A 25,943-nucleotide genomic window follows, 5' to 3' on the forward strand; every position below is an offset into this window, starting at 1 on the left:
AGGGATGCTTCATGTTGATGTCAGTTGGGGAGGCCCCTCAATGCTGTGTCACTGAGAAAAGGAAGCCATTGGTTCCCCTGACCCCATGAGCGATTCCCTCGCATCCTCCACCCCACCCACCCAGGGCCCTGTATGGGGGTTTCAGATCCCTTACCCACTGCACAGACATGGGCTCAGGTGCCAGCGTGCATGCAGAGCTCAGGTAGGAGTCAGACTAGTTTGCACCAGGGCATCATCATAATGGTGCTTAGCGAGTTGTCATCACCCTCCTGCCTGCCAAAAGACTCACTAACACAGCGTACCCAGGCCCACCACTCTGGTGTGACAATGTTGCAGGGTATAGAAGGAATTTGGGGGGGAGGTGGAACCCACATTCACAAACTCCTAGCGAGTGAACCGCCTGGTGATCAGGGCCTCCCTTGCCGCCATCGCATGCCTCATTTGGGCTGCTAGCCCTCGAGCGCCTGGTTAGTGTTCCCCAGCATGCTCTTCCTCATCCTCCTCCTCCTCTTCCTCCTCTTCCTGCTGGTCATCCTCTCCAGCATGCCCAGCTGATCAGCCTCCATGTCCTCCTCCTCCTCCAAGAGGTCACCTCTCTGTAGATCCAGATTGCGCAAGGCACAGCACTCAACCACTATGCGGGAAGAGGTCACTGGGTTGTATTGGAGGGCCCTGCCAGATCGGTCCAGGCACCGGAATTGCATCTTGAAGAGTCTAATGCGCCTCTCCACTATCACGCGGGTGGCTACATGGGCCTCATTATAGCGGGTCTCCACCTCAGACACAGGCCTCCGCACAGGCGTCATCAGCCATGTCCGAAGTGGGTAACCCATATCACCCACAAGCCACCCCCGCAGCCTGGGCTCCTCCTCAAATGTCTCCGGACAATGAATCTGTCATCCACGCTGCCTGGATGTCTGGTGCAGACGTGCATTTTGGTCATACTATGGTTGCACACTTGCTGAATATTCAGTGAGTGGAACCCCTTCCTATTTACAAATCTCTGTGGATTCTGTAGGGAGGCCTCGAGGGCGACGTGGGTGCAGTGGATGACTCCCTGCACATTAGGCATCCCTGCAATTGCTGCGAACCCTGCAGCCCGGGGTTCCTGCTGCGTCTGGTCCAGGTTGAAGTTGATGAACTGGCCAGCCTGGGCATACAGGGCTTCCGTTACCTGCCTCATACAGGTCTGCATGGCAGATTGGGAGATGCCACAGACATCTGCACTCGGGGTTTGGAAAGGGGCAGTAGCGTAGAAGTTTAGAGGAGCCGACAATTTGACAGCCACCAAGAGTGGGGGCGCCCCCCCCACCCCCCGCCTCTAGGTGCCAGATCCTGCAACAGGTTGCACAGGTGTTCCACGGTCTCCTTTCGGAGTCGGAGACATCGTCGCCATATGGTGTCCGACATCTCCTCGAAGGATACTCGTGCACGGATTTGCCAGGGTCTCTGCTCCCTCCTTCTCCTATGCCCCCCCTCTGGGTGAATGGTGGCCATCTCCTGCCTCTGCTGGTCGTCTCCCTCTGGACCTGGAAGTGGTAAGGGCCCGGGCCTCCTGTGCCCGCAATTCTTCCTCCTGCTCCTCCTCCTCAGCTCCAGCAGCAACCAAAAGGACAGCTAGATCTATTGGTTGCATAGAAAAAGCCATGTTGTCATTCTAAAGGAGGCGAGGGGGGGGGGGGGGGTGTGGGGAGGTGGTGGAGATGGAGAGGAACACATGTAGAGGTTATGGAATGCTGCTTGCCCCTAGCCCATCAACAGGCACTGTCCATACCCCCCAATTCCCCCAGCCACATGTTCCCCACAATCACAGCCCCCCCAATTCCCCCAGCCACATGTTCCCCACAATCACAGCCCCCCCAATTCCCCCAGCCACATGCTCCCCACAATCCCAGCTCCTTGCAAAGTTGAGAGGCTGCAGCAGTGCAATTTGCAAGGGTTTTGTGCACAGCCTTCAGCAGGAAGTGAGCTGAGTGCACTAGGACCCAACAGCACCGCAAGACCCGAGGTCAATGCTGAGACCCGGGTCAGTGCTGCAAGTCGGGCATCGGAGACCCTGAAGAGCAACAGTCTCCCACACCCCCACACACTCGCAGAGCCGTCACCGATTCAAGACAGAAAATGGCCGCAAATTCAGGGCACCCATGAGCAGCAGAGAGCCGTCGGATGCTATGAACTTACCTCCTCACTAACCCTCACTCATGGAGCGCCCAAATCGGACTTTTATGGTGCATGTCTGATTCACGCCGATTCCCAATTGGCGAATGCGGTGGTAAAGGGGGAAGTGCTGGTCAAGTTGGGCGTCCAGCCCATTAATTCAATTTAAATGCATTCAAATGCATTTCATTTGCCATTGCGCCCATTTCGGGTGCAGTCCTGATCATGACCATTTTCAGCCATTGGTACAGGGGGAATTGGCACGGAGGCGGTCGCGGATCGTGCTACTCACCCCACGCCTGACTTTATCAAGAAAACGGGTGCAACTTGATGGTAAAATCAGGCCCTCTGAGTGAAAATATTGCTCCTTTGGACTCTTTTGTATCTCTCCCCTCTCACCTTAAACCTATGACCTCTAGTTTTAGACTTCCCTACCTTTGGGAAAAGATGTTGACTATCTACCTTACCTATGCCCCTCATTATTTTATAGACCGCTATAAGATCACCCCTAAGCCTTCTATGTTCCAGGGAAAAAGGTTCCACTCTATCCATCCCTCTTCATAACTTGAACCATCTCGTCCTGGTAGCATCCTAGTAAGTCTTTTCTGCACTCTTTCTAATTCAATAATACCCTTTCTATAATAGGGTGTTGTTCTATAATTGATGTTCTCCTCTCTACATTAGATCATTGCAGGGCTATGTCCCACAGCAAGGACTTTAATGAGTAACTTAGATTGGCATTCCAGTGCAATGCTAAGTGAGTACTTTTATTATAGTAGGTATAAATCTTTGCATCAGCTGCTGAATTGAAAATCTGTCTGCCCGTGGCACTATTTGATGAAAAGCATAGAGTTCTGCCTGGTCCTTTCATAACCAGAATGGCTGCAACATTTGCTTACATGACAATGCTCGCTGCGCTTCAATAAGTATTTCTTTGTATGGAGTACTTGAAGATGCTTAATAAGACACGATATACACATGCTTCTGTCCTTTGTTGACTTAGCAGTGATGGAATTTTTTCTACTGCATTTTAGACACCTGACATTGAAACTGCCATTGGTGTACGTGCCAATTTGAAATACTCCTGAAGACTATTGTGAGACTCGGTATGGAAGGACTGTATCAAAAGCAATATTTTAGCTTTGTCTATACTCAGTTGGGTGAGTTTTGGGTAAACAGAGAACAGAAGACTGTGGTGGATAGAGAGGGGAATGCTAAACACACCCTGAAGGTCAAACATAGCTAGCAACAAAGTAGATAGGCTATGGTATTAAGTAACACTAATATTTCTTACCCAGAAAAATATATAAATATGAGCTACATTTTTGAAAGAAAAGCATGACATACTAATCATTATGTGTATCATTGTCTTCCTTCACCTGTGTTTATTGTTTCTGGAGAAGAAAAATTATGTTCTATTGTTTATGAAACTTATAACAGAAGCAATGTTTTATATCATTCTCTTCTCAGCTTTTGATCTAATTACACACTAGATGAATCTATTTCTGATGTAAAACACCTCAAATAATGGACAAACACATCTTTGTTTAGTTGTAATTTGGAATTAAAACTGTTAAATGCCTATCTTTCAACAGGACTAACATATCAAATGCTGCAACTAGCAATGAGGCTCACTAAGATAAAGACGGATGCTGGAATCTGAAATGAAAACAAAAAATGCTGGAAAAACTCAGCAGGCCTTACAGCATCTGTGAGAAAGGATAGAGCCAATGTTTCGAGTCAGGATGGCCTGTCAGAACAGTATAAATATCATCCTATACTTTATTGTCTTCAGCTCTGATGAAGGGTCATCCAGACTTGAAACATTAGCTCTATTCTCTCTCCACAGATGTTGTCAGACCTGCTGAGTTTTTCCAGCATTTTCTGTTTTTGTTTATGAGGCTTACTATCCTGATTGCAATTTTTTACTTTGGAAGGGGTAACAATGCCTCAACATTTTTCCTTTTCTCATTATTTACTCGTCACAGCCTTTGCTTTAAACTAAAATATCCTAGTTCCCAGACATTTCAAACTATATAATTAATAATGGCAAATTGCGTATTTTATTAGGGATTAAGTAACAGTAAGACACATAGCAATAGGAATGGATCTAGCAGACAACCTATATAAATCTGGAAAATCTTTTGCAATGTACGTAATGTGTCGTAGTATTTTCTATTAGGACTATCATAGCACATACTGGTTTATTGTGTTTATACAGTAGCACATATTCCAGAAAATTCTCCTGGAATTTTGCTTTCCAACTGCAATATGCAATAATTCCTAAAATGTACCCATGAAATCTGATATTTTCCAGCAACAAGAATGCTTTGTCACTGTGCAGCCATTACAGCCATGCTCTGGCTCTCTCTGCAATGAGGGATACCAAGAGCTGTACAAAATTGTTTTTCCCTTTGGATTTAGTATATATTAAAGAAAATGGCTGGTGAGTTAAATGTGTACAATTTAAATTCATGGCTTGCGACTGTGGTTTATAATTTCACCAGAATTTTAAAATTAAATTGCATGGTTAAATTCCTCATTTTTGACCTATTTCGTTGTCCTTCCCAAACAGATTATTCAAGGCTGAGATATTTCGAGATATTTGGATCTCTTTTCTCTTATCAACCTCAGCTGTACCAACATCGATTTTATCTTTTGGAGTCTGTAATAGCATTTCTGTTGCACAATTACAAATAATACATTTATTTCAAGAGTATAATTTGTAAATGCTGTATTTTGTATATTATCATAGTTCCGACATTAGAACACTTCTGAAGTACTTCATTGGCTGAAAAACATTTCAGTAAGTCCTGCACTCATGAAAGGTGCTATCCAAAATGCATGATCATTTACAATATTGCTATAATATAGCTATTCGCAATGTCATTTTATATCATGAATGACTTCTCATGGTCCAAAAGCTTTATCAGTGTACATCTGAATGCGGCACACTGAGGGCAGCATGGTGGCACAGGGCGGCATGGTGGCACAGGGCAGCACGGTGGCACAGTGTACCCGAACATGCACCAGAGTGTGGTGACTAGGGGATTTTCACAGTAACTTCATTACAGTGTGAATGTAAACCTACCTGTGACTAATAAATAAAAACTAATAACTAAACGAGACTAACTGAATCAAAAGTAGAAAACGCTGCAAATTCAGACATTTCAAAAGGCCCTTTAAAATGCTACGATCTGACCAGAGTTCTGTAGGGCCATATTCTTGGTATAATTGCTGAGGTGTGCTCAACAGCAACCTTTGCTCCTGACTCCGCTGAGGTATGCAGGATTGGGGAAGGGTACCTTAATTAAATTGTGCCTTTGGGTTCCCATTTCAACTGGGCTGCATCTTACATACAATTACAAAACAGGAAGCCTAGAGGAGTATAGAAAGTGCAGGAGTGAAGATCCATTGCAAAACAGCGTCCCTCAGCCCGAGACTAGTCACATTCTATTAGGACTGAGCAGATGTGTTAAAGGTAAAATGATTCCGCCCTGCTACCTGGTGGGATTGAATCACTGGGGGAGCACTGGACAGAAGACTTTTGGAGAATACAGCTAATGCCTAATGGATCAACATCATCACATTTTTCTTGCTTTCTTCACATGTGCCTGAGAAGTAAATGTACCTGCAGTTTATTTCCCATAATGTTGTATATTGTTATTAAATGCTTTCCATTAAAATAACAGAAATTAGGAAAGCAAAGAGAGGATATGAAAAAATATTGGCAGATAAAATCAAAGAAAATTCTAGTATGTTTTACCAGTACATCAAGAGCGAGAAAATAATTAAGAAAGAGGTCAGGCCAATTAGAGATGTATCCAAGCAAACACTACTGAAAGGAGTAAAGAAACATAACACAACTGGGAAGCCATAACAAACACAGGTCACGTGACAAGAAGGAACTACACAATTAACCATTTACAAACTACTAAGCCCCCCCCCCCAACCCTGGGGATTCCCTCAAATGCAGGAGGAAAAGCCAAGTAGAGAGTACTGAGACCAGAACGTCAAGGAAGGAGCGTACAACTAAATAACTGCATCCCGAAGGACAATTCTCCCGTAACACCCCTAAATACATACTGTTAAACAAAAAGAGAACCCCCATGGACCCACCTCCTCGCCACACTCCCACATATTGACCCTATAACAGAAAGAAAGGCCCATAACCAGCTCACTGTTCCACCAAGATCATGCCCATGACGCAACCAACTGCAAAGGCCAGACAACCCACAAGGGACAGCACGGTGGTACAGTGGTTAGCCCTGCTGCCTCACAGCGCCAGGGACCCAGGTTTGATTCCTGGCTTGGGTCACTGTCTGTGTGGAGTTTACGCCTTCTCCCCATGTCTGTGTGGGTTTCCTCCGGGTGCTCCAGTTTCCTCCCACAGTCTGAAAGATGTGCTGGTTAAATGCATTGACCCGAACAGGTGCCAAAGTGTGACAACTAGAGGAATTTCACAGTAACTTCATTGCAGTGTTAATGTAAGCCTTACTTGTGACTAATCAATAAACTTTAAGATAAGGAAGACTTGCCCTAGGAACATAAAACAAAAAAACCCTCAGACACCCCCCTCCTTTTTTCTTTCCCAAAAAAAACCCTAAACAGACTCAGACATGAATGAACCCCACAAAAATGTCCCACCCCTCCCCCTCATTTTTTTCTCCAACTGCCCCGCCTCCCCCCGCTCCCCGACAAACTCTGCTCTCCCGGCCAACAAGGGAGCCAGGAGAGCAGCGCAGCAGAGAGAGGATACAGGGGAACTACAACAAGGAGGAGAAGCGATGGAGCAACGAGGTGACACAAAACACCAATCCGGAGGGCACAAGACAAATGGGCAAGGAAGAACAAGGAAGAAATGGCAGTAAAAGGGGAGGTAGAAAACAGAGAAGACAGGAAAACAGCATTGTGAGAAGACAGACATGTAAACCAAATTGGTGGTACAGTGGCACAGTAGTTGGTACTGCTGCCTCACAGGGCCAAGGACCCAGGTTGGAATCCCAACTTCGATCTCTACCTGTGCAGAGTCTGCATATTCTCCCCATGCGTCCGTGGGTTTATTCCGGGTGCTCTGGTTTCCTCTCGCACTCCAAAGCTGTACTAGTTAGGTGGATTGGCCATACTAAATTCCCTCTCGGTGTACCCCTGTAACTTCATTACAGTGTTAATAATGTAAGCCTTCTTGGGACACTAATAAATGAATCAATAAATAAATAGTTTGTCAAAGAAGATATTTTGTATGCCAACAAAGGTTCTTGTCACATGTCAAACCTATAAATCTTCCTGATAAACAAGGATGTTCCTACACCCCCTTGCTCTGCCAACTAATACCCCCACATCGGCCCAATACATACTACCCCAATCCACACCGCCCTATCCTACCCACAACAACATAAAACACACACAAACAAAAATTCCCCATCCCACTAGCTCTGATAGCCTCCTCCCCCTGCCCACCCCAACGGATACATGCACAGGAGACAAAAGAGCCAAGACACAGGAAGACAACAAACCACCCTTCAATCCAACAACATCCCTATCAGGAAACCCCCAGGAACCTTTCCCCCACTGCCTGATGTCTCCCCAGTAGCCCATCTACTAACGCCAGAAAAAGCCCTCTCAATCCAGAGACTTATTCAGCAACATACACACAAAATCACTCCATCCAGGAACCCTAAAAAAACTCTCCAACACACAAATCACCTTGACATCCACCCCAACCCCCAGAAACACAACACAAGTCCCCAACCTAACAGCCACATCCCCCAACACACACCAGCTCAAGAACCACCTCCCCCCAACCACCTAAAATACGGTGGAACCCACGTACCCACTACCCTCTTCCTCCAGGGGTCCCGACCAACACCTACCCCCCCCCCACCTTTTCCCCCCACACAAATATAAGCCCCTGTCCACTGCCTCGCACAAGAAAAAACTAACATGAAAATAATTAATAAAAGGAAAAGGCCCAGGAACAAAAAGACAACAAGCCACAATGTAAGGGCAAGGCATCACAGGGGGCAATAAGGATTGGACGTGAGCCAAATGAAAAGAGGCAGAGCAAGAAGAAAAGGAGACGTGTCCTCTCTCTGTCCGACCCCCCCAAAAAAATTCAACTAGAATGTGTGTGGCTTAACTGGGAAATGATGTGGAGATGCCGGCGTTGGACTGGGGTAAGCACAGTAAGAAGTCTCACAACACCAGGTTAAAGTCCAACAGGTTTATTTGGTAGCAAATATTTGCTACCAAATAAACCTGTTGGACTTTAACCTGGTGTTGTGAGACTTTACTTAACTGGGAAACACAGCTATTACCAACAAATTTGTTTATTTAAATGTAACTTCTGCTCCTAATATTCCAATAAAATGTATTGCACAATCAAAATTGACCTTATTTTTAAAAATGTTTTCACACAACTATGTGTAAAGGATGCCTGGGATACTAATGCACACAATTAAACAACAGATTATCCACTGCCAAGATAAACTTTGCATACAAATACCATTTCAGTATTTCAGCCTGTTTATTAAATACAGACATTTTGATGGTTAATGTACTGGAGTCTCAAAGGGAAATGATGCGTTTGTTTTGCAGTCCTCGATTCCTGGTCCATGCACTTGGCTCATCCTTACCTGCAAGTATTGTTTCTGTTTTTCTTAACTTCACTCAATATAAATTGATGACTTCAATTTTTTTTCAATGTAGTGTAAATAAAAAAAAGGTCTATTCAAGGCTGGAAGAGTAACAATGGGAATATATGACAGCACTACCTATGTTGAGATAAAGCGAACTACCTTCAACAGGAATGAAAACCCCCAAGGCAAAGGAGTCCTTGAAAAATCTGACAGGAAAGGTTGCCATAGCCACCAACTAGCTGGTATTTGCTATTGAATAATCCTCAGTTTATGATGGCAATAGAAATTCTTTGAACGTGCCCAGAGAAACAAACCTGACAGCTTACTTTCTGCTAAATTTGGAAAATAGGTGAGAAACAAAGGGAATGAATTTTCTGAACATTTCTCTGATGGTCTAAATGGACTGTTCCTGTAAATTGTATGTAACTGGCTGTGTAATTATGTAATAATTACAGACAACAGCACCTAACTAGCATGGCTGTATGTCAACACTCCAATGGAAGAAAGTGGTAGGGCCTGAAACCAATGAAAATATGGTATGTTTCTAATTAATTTGTCTTCCGACATATTACATACCCCCATCCCAAAATAAGCAGAGATAAAGAATAAACTGAAGCTACCTTCCATTGTGTTGTGTGGCACTACAACCATGCTAAGTGATCCAGTTCAGAGCTATCAGGACAAAATTGTGTATCCTTAAGGTGCTATGGGCTACCAGCAGAAGCTGAATTGTCTTCAGTTATAGTCTGTAACCTGGCATATCCCCCACTCAGCCATTACCACTAAGCCAAGGGACCAAGCCTTGTTCAATAGGGAGTGTAGAAGGGAATGCCAGAAGTAGCACCCGGCACATCTAAAAATGAGATGCCAACAAAGGCTATGAACCTTGGTAATGACCCTGCAGTAGTGTTGAAGGCATGCACCAATGTTAGCCATACTGAGCTGTTCTGGTACAGCCACAATACTGGTATCTTCTTGACAGTGTGAACAATTTCCCAGGTATGTCCTGACCACAAAAGGCAGGACAAATTCAATCCAGCCAATTGCTGTCCTATCAGTTTCCTCTCAATCATCAGCAAAGTGTTGGAAGATATTGTCAACAGTACTATCAAGCAGCACTTACTCAACAATAATCTGCTCACTGATGCACAGTTTGAGTTCTGTCAGAACTTGGCCCCAGACCTCATTACAGCCTTGGTCCAAACATGGACCAGCTCCAGGGACCCGGGTTCGATTCCCGGCTTGGGTCACTGTCTGTGTGGAGTTTGCACATTCTCCTCATGTCTGCGTGGGTTTCCTCCGGGTGCTCCGATTTCCTCCCACAGTCCAAAGATGTGCGGGTTAGGTTGATTGGCCATGCTAAAATTGTCCCTTAGTGTCCTGAGATGCATAGGTTAGAGGGATTAGTGGGTAAAATATATGGGGATAGGGCCTGGGTGGGGCTGTGGTCGGTGCAGACTCGATGGGCCGAATGGCCTCTTTATGTACTGTAGGGTTTCTATGATTTCTATTCTATTCTATGGCCAAAAGAGCTGAATCTCAGAGGTGAGGTGCAAGTGACTGCCCTTGACATCAAGGCAGCATTTGCCTGAGTGTGACATCAAAGAGCCCCATTAAAATTTAAGTTAATAGGAATGAAGGAGAAATCTGTCCACTGGCTGGAGTCATACCGAGCACAAAGAAAGATGTTTGTATTATCTCAGCCCCAGGATAATGCTGTAGGAATGTGGTGAACCATCGTTGGCTCCTACTGGATAGTACTGAGCCAGGGGCTGGCCAGTACTACAAGGATGTACATATGTTACTGTTGGGTTGTGCTATTGTTGCTGTTGGGGTTAGGGTGGGTTGTTACACCTTTGTACTGTAGTGTTGTGGCACATCCCAGTCGGGCTCCACCTCCTGGGAGAGGTATAAGAGTCCCTGCTCTGGCCGGGACCCCTTCAGTCTGGGATAGTGTATATAAGTTCTGGTAGCTTCGTTACAGTAAATAAAAGCCTTTCATTTACTGAGCTTCAAGCCTCGTGTTTGAATAGCGCATCAAGGAATTCTTCAGTGCCCTAAGCTCAACCACCTTCATTCAGTCACTTTATCTCTTTCTCCTACTGCACTCTATCCTTGGTCTTTATCCTTTCCAATACTCAAGAACAGATAGCTATATAGGCAGATGTGCCAGAGCATGAAGTGCTGAAGGAGCTGATGATGAAACACTATCATTCAACCTCACTGCCAGTCAGATACTGTGCATACTTTAGAGGGTAGCATAGAGATGGGATTTGCCCATGATGAGTCACTAGGCATGAGTGGGATGAGGCAGGGCAGTGGGAGATCGCACTCTTCTGCTGCTGAGAACTCAGATGAGAACTTTGATGAGGTATTGTATAGGAAAAGGGTCAGCAGGTCAGACAGCATCTGTGGAGATAAACAGAGTTAACCTTTCGAGACAATGATTTTTCATCAGAACGATGAGTTTGACTTTGAGCTCCAGATGACTAAGGAGTTGCAATGCATCAGGCCAATAACTGACGAAATTGATAATCTGACACTTAGCATTCTAATCCGAGCCTAAATGCTTCATCACTTAATCTTGCTAAGCCTATATCAGAATCCCTGAATCACTGTGAATATTATTCTGCTAGTTTGAACTTCACTCCAAGTAACCAATTTCCACAGGAAGGAAATTTAGCACAATTTGAGGAAAAATAGTCTCCAAAGATTTTAGCAAATTGAGAGCATATTCATAAACTGAAATTGCCTCATTTGTCCCAATTTTTCCCTCAGTTAGCAAACTGATGTTTTTTTACTAAGCATTGTGGATTTATCAAATCTTAGTCAGCCTATAAAAATGTGAAATCATAAACTACAACAAATTTGAATGTGCTCCATCTTGTGGCTTAACAGCAAAAATACAAATGCTGCTTGAATACCTATGACAAGGCATATAATGATAGGAATGTCAGCATATTGGATTAAATTCTTCATATCTCTCTATGTTGCTGAGGTGGACCATATACACATTGGGCCACAGGTTCATTCCAGCAGTATAGTGCCAAATGATCCTCTTCCTAATATAGGGCCTTGGTCGATAATTTAGGCACTATTCTCTGGAACATTACATCAACCCAACCGGGATCCTGGGCCCATGTCAGACTGGGCCATCCTCATGTGTGCGGAACTTGGCTATCGGTTTCTGCTCAGCGGTTCTGCGTTGTCGTGTATCGTGGAGGCCGCCTTGGAGAACGCTTGCCCGAGGATCAGAAGCTGAATGCCCGTGATGAAGATGTGAAGATGTGTCAAGACATGATGCCTGATGAAGGAGCGAGACTCCGAAAGCTTGTGCTGCCAAATAAACCTGGTGGATTTTAACCTGGTGTTATGAGACTTCTTACTGTGCTTACCCCATTCCAACGCCAGCATCTCCACATCATGACATCTATTGTCCACTCAGTTCTGAGGAGTCCATTAAAACAAGATAGATTGGATCTTTCCTGCTGTATACACACAGAGCCATCCAAAAATCATTAGTTCTCTAAAAATGGTATTAGTGATCTAGCGCATGCAGACCAATGTTACTAAAGTCCCTGGTTGCAGCTTAGATGGTTCCTGTGGCATAAAAGTTGACAATTTGTATTAATTTTTACAGTCATGGGTAGCTATTCCATTACTTGCTCTGTACTGCCTGACATTGTGCAGAAGGCGTATGTCTCTCTCGCACCCTTAATGAAGACAACGTTCCTCACTCAGTCCCTCATGAGATCGACCTAGATATTCATTCTTGTGGGTAATGATGTGTTGATATCCTTCTTTGATGGTAACTCACTCTCTTTGTTCTTTTTTCTGTTCACCTTTTCTATCAAGATAGCCAAAAATGGGAAACCCCGTAGAGAAACATATATTGCAAAATGTGAAAGTCACTAGAAACTTCAAATCTCAGCTCAGTACTCTGTAAAGCTTAAACATTTCTCAAAGCGTGCAAACAGATCTGGGAAATGGGCAAAAGGTTTCTGACAGTAAGCAGCTACATATGGTTCACTTGCGCTGAAAGGTTCTGCTCATGATAAGGCTATGCTTCATTTATCAGTGTGTAAGTTATACCAATAGAAATGATACCTAATGGGTGTGTAAATGACAAGGAAATCAGATACCTTCTACCATGCGTACATTTAGCTGAGCACGCCTGTGAATGGTGAATGTAGCTGATGCCCCCCACCCCCCAATCTGGATTGGAAGTTAGATCTGTAAAATAAAAGAGCAAAATATTGGAACAGGTCTCAACAAAAATCTCACCCTCAAGATCTTGCTTCAGCATTTTGTTCCTGTCTTGCCAAAATTAATCTGGATTTTTTTCCCACATCGACACCTGTCCCCCTCCCTCCCCCAATTCCTCGCACTACCTCCCTGCCCACTCCATCAGGAACGCCTTATATTTCTCTTGCAGACGCTAGTTGACCTGATGTGCTTTTCCAGCATTGTCTATTTTTATTTTAGCGTGATGATAGAATTTCATAAACAGTCATGGTATTAGCTCTGATAGCTTATAGCATTGCTGGCATTAAATCCTAATGAGAAAGTTTGGATTCCGATTACATTGGTTCGGAGCGCTTGGCTTCAGTGTAGGTTTTCCAGGCCTATGTAATGCATAGTCAAGGAGATTCCCAGAATGGTCACCACAGAAAACAGAACATATTGGATTCCCAAGCATCAAAAAAATCCTTACCAACAAATGAGCCAGAGAAATAATAATCCACATCTGTTTGAGAAGCTGTGTATGTACAGTAATTCCCAAAATAAATATGTCATGGATATTAATTTGCAGGCTGTGCGAATGTTCCATCCAAAATTATGATAGTTGCAAATATTGTGCAAGGACTGAAACAAGACTGCTCTTGACACAATGGGCAGGATTTTACTGCCTCACCCATCCTGGAATCGGGGCAGCGAGGCTCGCAGAACGGAATTGTCTGTTGGCCTTGAGCGGGATTTTACAAGCCTTGCCTGAGCGATGTCGTAAAATCCCGCCCAATGTGTTTGTCAAATTCACTAGCATTCTTAATGAGTCATGGGCATTCAAAATACCCTTATTCATTTATTTATCAAAATGTGCACATTGTTGAAGGCTTGCTACTGCAGATGTTCCTACAACAAATGAACCACAGCAGTTCAAGAAGACAGTACACTAAGACCTTCTCAAGTGAAATTAGGGATAGGCAATAGATGTTAGCATGGCCAACAATACCCCATCACATGAATAAACAAAAACAAAACTAAAATGTCAAATAAAATATGTTTAGCTTCTCAGTTTCATCATCAGCTGCTGCCAGCATCTTCTCAGGCTAATGATCCATGACTACTTAACTCCAAGGCTGCTCTATTTCAGCCTAACAAGAATGGATGGAAATAGCATGAGAAATATATTTTTTAGAATTAATGAGTGTTATTGAATGCAATATTGATGATTCAATAAACAATAATAAATTACTGATGGTAAATGTGATAACCCCCACGAGATCCATGGGGAATCATTGATTGATCTCCCTGTATAGCTTATTGAGTGTGAGTTACTCTGGCAACAGGCAGCGGCCTGCCCAGCTGGAACACATTACCTAAGCTTTTTATAAGCAGACCCAGGACTGGGCCTGCTGAACTGCAGTCCCAGGCAGAGACTTGTGTGTGACACCACGGTAGTGGTTTTGCATTGCATTCAGTAATAAACTATGTTCCTTTCCAGTCGGGCTTCCTGAGTCATTACATTGGCGACGAGGAACAAGAAAAGTTTTGGACAGCCTTGCCTTTCAATGAACCCAGTAAGGCAGTGATGGGGAGCTATTGAAAATGCCATTGTTTGGGAAACTGGAAACGTATGGTGCAGGTGTGGAGGATTGGCCTCAGTACCTGAGAGAATGAGATATTTCTTCCAGCAAATGGGATAGAAGGGGATGTCCAGGGAAAGTCCTCCTGACCACTTGGAATCTTTCAGCATCAGCACCGAAAAGATTAACCTACCCGACAGCCCCGGATTCAAATCTTTTTAAAAATTGGTGGTATATTATCGGACCTCTACGACCCTAAACCCTCTGTTATCTTGCAATGGCAACTAGACTCCTTGGGAATCCAATCACTGAATTCTTGATGAGACTGTGGAAATTGGCAGAACACTGTGAGTACGGGTCAGCACTTTTGGAAATGTTAAGGCATCATTTAATATATGGGATTAATAATATTGTAGCCCAAAGTAAGCCACTGACTGGACCAAAAGACTGGACAAAGAGGGCGTGTGGGGTCCTTGATTATGCTGGCTGCTTTTTTGTGGCAGCAGGAAGCGTAGACAGAGTCAATGGAAAGAAGGCTGGTCTGTGTGATGGACTGGGCTACGTTCACAATCTTGAGGAGCGAGCTGGCCGGTTCCACTCCAGCTCCAGTGTATCACTCTGATGTTTGGTAAGGGAATACAGATTGGGAACACCACCACCCATTCTTTGGTGCTTTGCAGCACTATGGCTTCTCTTCTCCTGACAGGAGAAAATAGAATTCATCATTACTGCTCCTTCTCCCTGAAGGCCCATTCCAGCTTGTTCCCTGCACCCCCATCCACCCACCCCCCAGGCGTGCCACCCCCATGGCCAGTTAACAGGCATGTTACAGAGGCACACCTCACTCCGTAATGCACTGAGGCCAAGCACGCTAACAGCCCAGCCTTGCCAGAGCAGGTTTCACTGCTATTAAGACACATACTTTTACACCCCTGATCATCCCAAGGAACTGGCACCTGACTACCTTCTCTACACAGCTCTATGTTTACCCTTATCGGCCACAGAAGATCTTTGCTGTTTGTTGGGACCTTTGCTGTTTGTAATATATATCAATGATTTGGAGTAAAATGTAACTGGATTGGTCAGTAAGTTGCGGACGACACGACACAAAGGTTGGTGGATTTGCGGATAGTGATGAGGACCAACAGGATATAGATTAGTTGGAGACTTGGGCGGAGAGATGGCAGATGGAGTTTAATCTGGTCAAATGTGAAGTAATGCATTTTGGAAGGTCTAATACAGATAGGAAATATACAGTAAATGGCAGAACCCTTCAGAGTATTGATAGGCAAAGGGATCTGGGTGCACAGGTGCACAGGTCACTGAAAGTGGCAATGCAGGTGGAGAAGGTAGTCAAGAAGGTATACGGCATGCTTGCTTTCATCAGCCGGGCATTGAGTTTAAAAATTGGCAAGTCATGTTGCAGCTTTATAGAACCTTAGTTAGGCCGCACTTGGAATACAGTGTTCAATTCTGGCCGCCACACTACCAGAAGGATGTGGAGGTTTTGGAGAGGATACAGAAAGTATTTACCAGCATGTTGCCTGGTATGGAGGGCATTAGCTATGAGGAGAGGTTGGAGAAACTGGGTTTGTTCTCACTGGAACGACGGAGATGGAGGGGCGACCTGATAGAAGTCTACAAGATTATGAGAGTCATGGACAGAGTGGATAGTCAGAAGCTTTTTCCCAGGGTGGAAGAGTCAATTACTAGGGGGCACAGGTTTAAGGTGCGAGGGGCAAGGTTTAAAGGAGATGTACGAGGCAGGTTTTTTTACACAGAGAGTAGTGGGTGCCTGGAACTCGTTGCCGGGGGAGGTAGTGGAAGCGGATACGGTAGTGACTTTTAAGGGGCATCTTGACAAATACATGAATAGGATGGGAATAGAGGAATTTGGTCCCCGGAAGGGTAGGGGGTTTTAGTTCAGTCGGGCAGCATGGTCGGTGCAGGCTTGGAGAGCCGAAGGGCCTGTTCCTGTGCTGTAATTTTCTTTGTTCTTTGTTCTATCACTGAACCTATTGCAGTGATGAAGGTAAGTCTGCTGCACTATGTCATGCCCACTGACCTGAGCAGTGACCTCTGCCCAGGCCTTTTTGGTCAGCCTTCTTTTGTCACCCCTGGGCATGAGAATTTGGCCTCGGGCATGACCTCCTCCACCAGGACTTCCAGGCACTCATCAGAGGAACTCAGGGCAGCGTGCTCACCTGACCTGCCCTCCCAACCTTCATGACCATCGGGTGCTGAGGCCATGACTAAACATCCGGGACAGCTATTACGATGCTACCAAGAAGCTCCCTCAGCCACCTCTACAGTCCTGGCAGCATTCAGGGAGCTGTCTCTACAGTTTTATAACACCCCACCGGGTCCCCATTGTTCCTGAGACATTCCTATCCCCGCGCGCATAAATAAGCCCACTGGCAGGCATGGCTCACGCTAGGCAGGCCTGAATTGACCACCCAGCGATCTTGGCTGGGAGTGGGTTTTACATCCACTTCCAGCCGCACTGACTTCACCTGCACCCTGAAGGTAAAATTCAGACCAGCAACTTATGCACAATTCCTCCAACATGAGGAGGGGTACAAAACTAACTCCCCTCGTTTACCATCCCAGGACTGACTATAATAGAGTTGTGAATTTAGCAAGGATGTGTGTTTGCCAATATTGCAGGAGTCCCACTGTGTATGCTTTTAGATTATAATGAATGAATCAAATAGGTTTTCCGAGTTTCAAACAAAGTACAAGATACCTTTGTTGACCCTAATTCTCAAATGGTCAAAAAAAAGTAAATTGCCACCATCATTCATACATCACACACATTCCCTGCTGCCCCCACCTCCCCAAACCACCCCCCCCCCCACCCCCCACACACACATTTGTACAGATAATAGAATACAAGAACAGACTTTACAATTCATGAAACAAATGAACAAACAAAGAGACATACAGTTAACTGTCCTTTGGCCGGTCCTGACACATGATTTCACAATGTGGATATTTTATTCAGTTGCCTTCCAGGATGTAATTATATAGACCAGGTATCCACATTTTATCCCTAAAAGCTCTTGAAATGCAGTAGATTTTTCTTCTTAGGATGGTTACTTTGCAAAGCCGGGAGGGGCGGGGTGGGGGGGGGGGGCGGTGGGGGTCAGGGTGGTGGGGTGGGTTGGGGGGAATGATGGCCCAGTGGTATTATCGCTAGACTATTAATCCAGAAACTTAGCTAATGTTCTGGGAACCTGGGTTTGAATCCTGCCACGGCAGATGGTGGGATTTGAACTCAATTTTTAAAATCTGGAATTAAGAATTTATTGATGATCATGAAACCATTGTTGATTGTCGGAAAAACCTATCCAGTTCACTAATGTCCTTTGGGGAAGGAAATCTGCACCCCTTACTTGGTCTGGGCCACATATGACTCCAGAGCCACGGCAATGTAGTTGACTCTCAACTGCCCTCCAAGGGCAACTAGGAAGCTACAATTGTATGCAGCCTTTCAGCAGATCTTGTGATCTCGGCTCTCTGGATTTTAAAACAGTTTTTAAATGTCCTACTGGCAGTATATTCCAGAGGAATTCAATGACCATGTCTGCTGTAGTCATTGTTTTGTAGAACAGGTAATTATATTTTAGTATCTAAACTCAGAAACCTTTTGCAATTTTCAAATAGTGTGAAAGTCGATAGGAGATGGGATCTTTCAAGCTCCTGATGGGGTTTGAGTGTCTGTTCCTTTTCATCCCACTTGCTGGAATGCGGCATTGTATATTGTAACTGTCTGGCCGCCCATCTATTGTCATAATGGGATTATAGTTTATTAAAATCCAACCAGAAAAGGGGGCATTAGAAATGGTAACTTTTAATTTTAAAACAGTACATCCTTGTAACAATGGAAAGGCATTAATAAAGTTGCAGAATGGGTTTTTAATTGGCAAATGAGATACAAAATAAATAAGTGTAAGTTGGTATATTTTGATGTGAAGGTTAAGGAGACAAAAACCCATTCATAAATAAATGTCTAAGTAGAGGACTAGAGAGACCTGGGAGTATGAATATACAAATCAATAAATGTAGTGGTGGAGATTACTAAGGTCAAAGAACAGCAATAAAAGTACCAGGGATCATTTCTAGAGTCATAGAATCGAAAAAGCAGAGAAGTTATGTGCATGATGTTGGTTGAACCATACTTGATGTACAATGAAAAGTTTTGGCTTCGAACATAAGAACAAGGAACAGGAGTAGGCCATTCAGCCCTTCAAGCTTGCTCTGCCATTTAATAAAATAGAACATAGAACTTAGAAAAGCTACAGCACAAACAGGCCCTTCGGCCCACAAGTTGCACCGAACATGTCCCTACCTACTAGGCTTACCTATAACCCTCTATCTTACTAACTTCCATGAACTTATCCAAAAGTCTCTTAAAAGACCCTATCGAATCCGCCTCCACCACCACTATGGGCAGCCGATTCCATGCACCCACCACCCTCTGAGAGAAAAACTTACCCCTAACATCTCCTCTGTATCTACTCCCCAGCACCCTAAACCTGTGACCTCTTGGGTAAAAGCCTCTGAGAATCCACTCTATCAATACCCCTCACCATCTTATACACCTCTATCAGGTCACCTCTCATCCTTCGCCTCTCCAAGGAGAAAAGGCCTAGCTCTCTCAACCTATCCTCATAAGGTACGCCACCTAATCCAGGCAACATCCTTGTAAATCTCCTCTGCACCCTTTCTATGGCTTCCACATCCTTTCTGTGATGAGGCGACCAGAACTGGGCACAGTACTCCAGGTGGGGTCTGACCAGGGTCCTATACAGCTGCAGCATTATCTCCCGATTTCTAAACTCAATTCCTCTATTGATGAAGGCCAGTATTCCATACGCCTTCTTAACCACAGTCTCCACCTGCGACGCTGCTTTGAGCATCCTATGAACCTGGACCCCAAGATCCTTCTGATCTTCCACACTGCCAAGCGTCTTACCCTTAATATTATATTCTTTCATCCTATTCAACCTACCAAAATGAACCACCACACACTTATCTGGGTTGAAGTCCATCTGCCACTTCTCCGCCCAGTCTTGCATCTTATCTATGTCTCGTTGCAACTGCTGACATCCCTCTACACTATCCACAACCCCACCAACCTTTGTGTCATCAGCAAACTTGCCAACCCATCCTTCCACTTCCTCATCCAGGTCATTTATAAAAATCACAAAGCGCAAGGGTCCCAGAACAGATCCCTGGGGCACTCCACTGGTGACTGACCTCCATGCTGAAAAAGACCATCTACAACCACTCTTTGCCTTCTGTGGGCAAGCCAGTTCTGTATTCACAAAATAATGTCCCCTTGTACCCCATGCCCCTTCACTTTCCCAATGAGCCTTGCATGGGGCACCTTATCAAACGCCTTGCTGAAATCCATATAAACTACATCTACTGCTCTGTCCTCGTCTATGTGTCTAGTTACATCTTCAAAAAATTCAATTAGGCTCGTAAGGCATGATCTGCCTTGGACAAAGCCGTGCTGGCTATTTCTGATCATACTATTCCTCTCCAGATGTTCATAACTCCTGTCTCTCAGGATCTTCTCCATCAACTTACCAACCACTGAGGTTAGATTCACTGGTCTATAATTTCCTGGGCTATCTCTTCTCCCTTTCTTGAATAATGGAACCACATCCACAATCATGGGTGATCTGATAGTAACCTCATATCTGCACTCTGCCTACTCCCAATAAGCTATCACCCCCTTGCTTACCAAGAATCTACCCACCTATTCAAAGACTTTGCTTCCACCAGCTTCTCAGAAACAGAGTTCCAAAGACTCTCAACCCTCTGAGAGAAAGAATTTTGCCTCTTCTCCATTTTAAGTAGGCGACCCGCCTATTTTTAAACAGTGGCTCCTAATTCCAGATTCTTCCACAAGAGGAAACCTCCTCTCCACATCAACCTGTCAAGACCCCTTAGGCTCTTATGGGGGGATTCACCAGCCCCGTTCGCCACTGGCGGAATCCCGATGTCCTGCTGAATTGGACATCGGGGCTCAAAAGGGATTCATACTGGGCTGCAAACCCGCCATCATTCACCCAGCCCACCTTGCCGGTCCTGATCAGGCTGCTATCCAGATCGGGTGGGAATCTAATAATTATGCAAATCCGCTGATTTGCACTTCATTAGTGGGCTGGAAGCCTTTTTAAAAAAGTTACTTTAAAAGTTAAGCGGAAGTGGGCCGCGGGGTGAGCTGGGAAGGGTTTTTTTAAATATATAAAGCCACTCACCTGGCAAATCGTTCTCATTGTTCGTTGGAACAAGCTGAGAGGAGGATCGATTTGTGGCGGGAGAGTGAAGGTAAGCGACTGGCTAATTTTTAGTTTTTCGCGGAGTTTCTTTTTTAAAAAAAAGTTACTTTAAAAGTTAAGCGGAAGTGGGCGCGTAAAGTTTAAAAGGCACTATCCAGCGGGCAGCTTCATTAGCGGGCAGCGGAGTGAGCAGGAAGCAGAGTGAGAGATAAAGGGCTTTGGCTCATCGGGCTTAGGCAGAAATGGGCGAGGCAAGGTAGGATTAATTCTTAGTTTATAATAGCTTAAACTGGGTAATTGGGATGGAGGGTCATGTGATGTGTTGTTTCTGCATGATGTGGGAACTGGTGGACCCCACTGTGGTTCCCAATGAGCATGTCTGCAGTAAGTGTTGGTTGCTTGAGGAACTCCGGCTCAGGGTTGATGAGCTGGAGTCTGAGCTTCGGACACTGCGACATATCAGGGAGGGGGAGAGTTACCTGGACGCTTTCAGGAGGCAGTCACTCCCCTTAGACTAACTAATTCAGCCGGGGGTCAGGGACAAGAAGGTGTGGCTGTGAGTGAGGCAGGAAGTGGGAAGAAGAAGGCAGGAAGTGGGATCCAGAAGGTAGAGTTGCAAGAGCCTCAATCCCTGAATCTGTACGACAGGTTTGAAATTCTTGCTCCCAGTGTGGACGGGAACGGGGACTGCAAGGACAAGCAAACTGCCCATGGCACCGTGCTAGAGGGAGCCGTTCAGGTGGAGGAAGACAAAAGAAATGTAGTGGTAATTGGGGATAGTGTAGTTAGGGGCATTGACACTGTTCTTTGTGACCAGGATCGAGAATCTTGAAGGTTGTGTTGCCTGCCTGGTGCTCGGGTCCAGGATATCTCATCTGGGCTGCAGAGGAACTTGGAGTGGGAGGGTAAGAATCCAGTTGTAGTGGTCCACGTAGGTGCCAACGACATAGGCAGAACAGGAACAAAGGTTCTGCAGAGGGAGTATGAAAAGCTAGGAGCCATATTAAAAAGCAGAACCAACAAGGTGGTAATCTCTGGATTACTACCTGAGCCACAAGCGAATTGGTGCAGGGTCACTAAGATTAAGGAGGTAAATGCATGGCTCAAAGATTGTTGTGGAAGGAATGGGTTTGAATTCATGGGACATTGGCACCAGTATTGGGGAAGAGGGGACCTGTTCAGATGGGATGGTCTTCATCTGAATTGTGCTGGGACCAGAGTTCTGGCGAATCGTATAATCAGGGCTGTAAATAGGGCTTTAAACTAAATAGTGGAGGGGAGCGTTCAGGGGTATGGGGAATTACAAAATCAAAGGTAAAGGAGAGGGTACGAGTGCAGGTTTATGATGAGGACATTCATCTAGTTAAAGGAGTCAAGGGCTCAGGCAGAGTAAAAAAGGTGACAAACACAAGAAGGGAGGTGGTCAACACAATGCAAGGAGACAGTCTGGGGAAGGATAACCAGTTTGTGACAGATAGGGACAGAGCGTGCAATCAAAAGAATGCACTAACAAATCGGGTCCATATAAAGGCTAGCATAAAGACATTTTACCTGAATGCACGTAGCATTCGAAACAAAGTGAATGAGTTGATGGCACAAATCAGTGCAAATGGGTATGATCTAGTGGCCATTACAGAAACATGGTTGCAGGGTGACCAGGACTGGGAACTGAATATCCAGGGGTATCAGACATTTTGGAAGGATAGACAGGAAGGAAAAGGAGGTGGGGTAGCTCTGTTAATTAAAGATATCAGGGCGGTAGTGAGAGACGATATAGGCTCTAAGGAGCATAATGTGGAATCGTTGTGGGTGGAGATAAGGAATAGTAAGGGGAGAAAGTCACTGGTGGGCATGGTCTATAGGCCCCCAAATAATAACTTTGAGGTGGGTCGGGCTATAAACAAGCAAATAATGGATGCGTGCAAAAACGGAACAGCAATAATCATGGGGAATTTTAACCTGCATATTGATTGGTTGACTCAAGTTGGACGCGGTGGACTTGAGGAAGAGTTCTTAGAATGCTGTCGGGATAGTTTCCTCGAACAGTATGTTACAGAACCTACGAGGGAGCGAGCTGTCTTGGATCTGGTCCTGTGTAATGAGACAGGTAAAATTAATGATCTTCTTGTGAGGGATCCTCTTGGAATGAGTGATCACAATATGGTTGAATTTCTAATACAAATGGAGGGTGAGAAAGTAGGGTCCCAAACCAGTGTCCTCTGCTTGAACAGAGGGGAGTACAATAGGATAAGGGCAGAATTGGCTAATGTGGACTGGGAGCGCAGACTAGTTGGTAGGACAGCTGAGCAACAGTGGCGGATTTTTAAGGAGATTTTTCTCAGCACTCAGCAAAAATATATTCCTGTGATAAAGAAGGAATGTAAGAAAAGGGATAACCAGCCGTGGATAACTAAGGAAATAAGGGAGAATATTAAATTAAAAACCGATGCGTACAGAGTGGCCAAAACTAGGGGGGAATTAGAAGATTGGGAAAGCTTTAAAAAACAACAAAGAACTACTAAGAAAGCGATAAAGAAAAGAAAGATAGATTATGAAACTAAACGAGCACAAAATATAAAAACTGATAGTAAAAGTTTTTACAAAAATATAAAAAGGAAAAGAGTAGCTAAAGTAAATGTTGGACCCTTAGAAGACGAGAAGGGGGATTTAATAATGGGAAACGAGGAAATGGCCGAGGCCTTAAGCAAGATTTTTGTGTCGGTCTTCACGGTAGAGGACACAAATAGCTTACCGAAAATTGACGGTCGTGGGACTGTAGGGGGTGAGGTTCTTAAAATGATTACTATTACTAAAGAGGTAGTGCTTGGTAGGCTAATGGGACTAAAGGTAGACAAGTCCCCAGGGTACTGAAAGAAATGGCAGAAGTAATAGCAGATGCGTTGGCTGTAATTTATCAAAATTCGCTGGACTCTGGGGAAGTGCCGGCTGATTGGAAAACAGCTAATGTGACGCCACTGTTTAAAAAAGGAGGTAGACAAAAGGCGGGTAACTACAGGCCGGTTAGCTTAACGTCCGTAGTTGGGAAATTGCTGGAATCCATCATTAAAGAAGAAATAGCAGGACACCTGGAAAAAAATGGCTCGATCAAGCAGACGCAGCATGGATTCATGAAGGGAAAGTCGTGTTTGACGAATTTACTGGATTTTTATGAAGATGTAACGAGTGCGGTTGACAGAGGGGAACCGGTGGATGTGGTGATTTTGGATTTCCAGAAGGCGTTCGATAAGGTGCCTCACAAAAGGTTGCTGTAGAAGATTAAGGTACACGGAGTTGGGGGTAAAGTGTTAGTGTGGATTGAGGATTGGCTATCTAACAGGAAGCAGAGAGTTGGAATAAATGGGTGCTTTTCTGGTTGGCAGTTGGTGACTAGTGGCGTGTCGCAGGGATCGGTGCTGGGGCCTCAACTGTTTACCATATACATAGACGATCTGGAGGAGGGGACCGAGTGTAGGGTAACAAAGTTTGAGGATGACACGAAGATGAGTGGGAAAGCGGATTGCGTGGAGGATGCGGAAAGTCTGCAGAGAGATTTGGATAGGCTAAGTGAGTGGGCGAGGATCTGGCAGATGGAGTATAACGTTGACAAGTGTGAGGTTATCCACTTTGGAAGGAATAATAGTAAAATGGACTATTATTTAAATGGTGAAAAATTACAACATGCTACTGTGCAGAGGGACCTGGGGGTCCTTGTGCATGAATTGCAAAAACTCAGTTTGCAGGTGCAGCAGGTGATCAAGAAGGCAAATGGAATGTTGGCCTTTATCGCGAAGGGGATGGAGTATAAAAGCAGGGAGGTCTTGCTGCAATTGTACAAGGTACTGGTGAGGCCGCAACTAGAGTATTGTGTACAATTTTGGTCCCCTTATTTGCGGAAGGATGTATTGGCCTTGGCGGGAGTACAGCAAAGGTTCACCAGGTTGATACCGGAGATGAGGGGGTTAGCTTATGAGGAGAGATTGAGTAGATTGGGCCTGTACTCGTTGGAGTTTAGAAGGCTGAGGGGAGATCTTATAGAGACATACAAGATAATGAAGGGGCTAGACAGGGTAGAGGCAGAGAGATTCTTTCCACTTTCCACTGAAAGGAAACAAGAACTAGAGGACACAGCCTCAAAATAAGGGGAGTCAGTTTAGAACAGAGTTGAGGAGGAACTTCTTCTCTCAGAGGGTAGTGAATCTCTGGAATTCTCTGCCCATTGAGGCAGTGGAGGCTACCTCGTTAAATTTGTTTAAGACACAGGTAGATAGATTTCTGATCAATAAGGGAATTGAGGGTTATGGGGAGCGGGCGGGTAAGTGGAACTAAACGACTATCAGATCAGCCATGATCTTATTGAATGGCGGGGCAGGCTCGAGGGGCTAGATGGCCTACTCCTGCTCCTATTTCTTATGTTCTCATGTTCTTCTGTTCTTAAGCCAGATTCAGTGGCCTCCCACAAAGCACCTGCCTCCCCAGTGGGAACTGCACCGGGCAAGCTTTGATGATGGTTCTGACAATTGTGGACCTGGGGCGGAAGACCCTGAGGGGCCCATCTGTTCCTCTGCCACTGCCAGGCTACAGAGGGAGGGTCCCCCTACCACAGTGTTTATAAAAAAGTGGAAGAGGAGAAAGTAAAAGCACTTATCTCTTAGAGGTGGCCTGCAGCTGTCAAGCAGAACTAGGATGTTTGTAAACATTGCGGTTAGGAACAATGGGGGGTACTTCAGATGCATTCAACCATTAAGGGAAAGATCAATAAGCAAACCTCAAGCATGCTGTGGGAAAAACCATTAAGCTGTCAATCAAAGGCTACTTTAAGGTACTGGACCATGAAATTTAATGAGAACAAAAGTCTTCAAAGGCTGGCAATGGATTGGACCTTTCCAGGAAGGCTCAGAGACTGGAAATAAATGCAGTGTTATAAGAATGGTTCTTAAAATGACTTCTCCTGTGAGTTAGAGGACTTCAAAAGAATCTTCCCATACCTGCAGCCTCTTAGAGAGAAAGGGGAATCTCTTCTGCAGAACGGAGTGCTGCTGTGATTT

Source organism: Mustelus asterias, chromosome 6 (assembly GCF_964213995.1).
Source record: "Mustelus asterias chromosome 6, sMusAst1.hap1.1, whole genome shotgun sequence".
Lineage (NCBI taxonomy): Eukaryota > Metazoa > Chordata > Chondrichthyes > Carcharhiniformes > Triakidae > Mustelus > Mustelus asterias.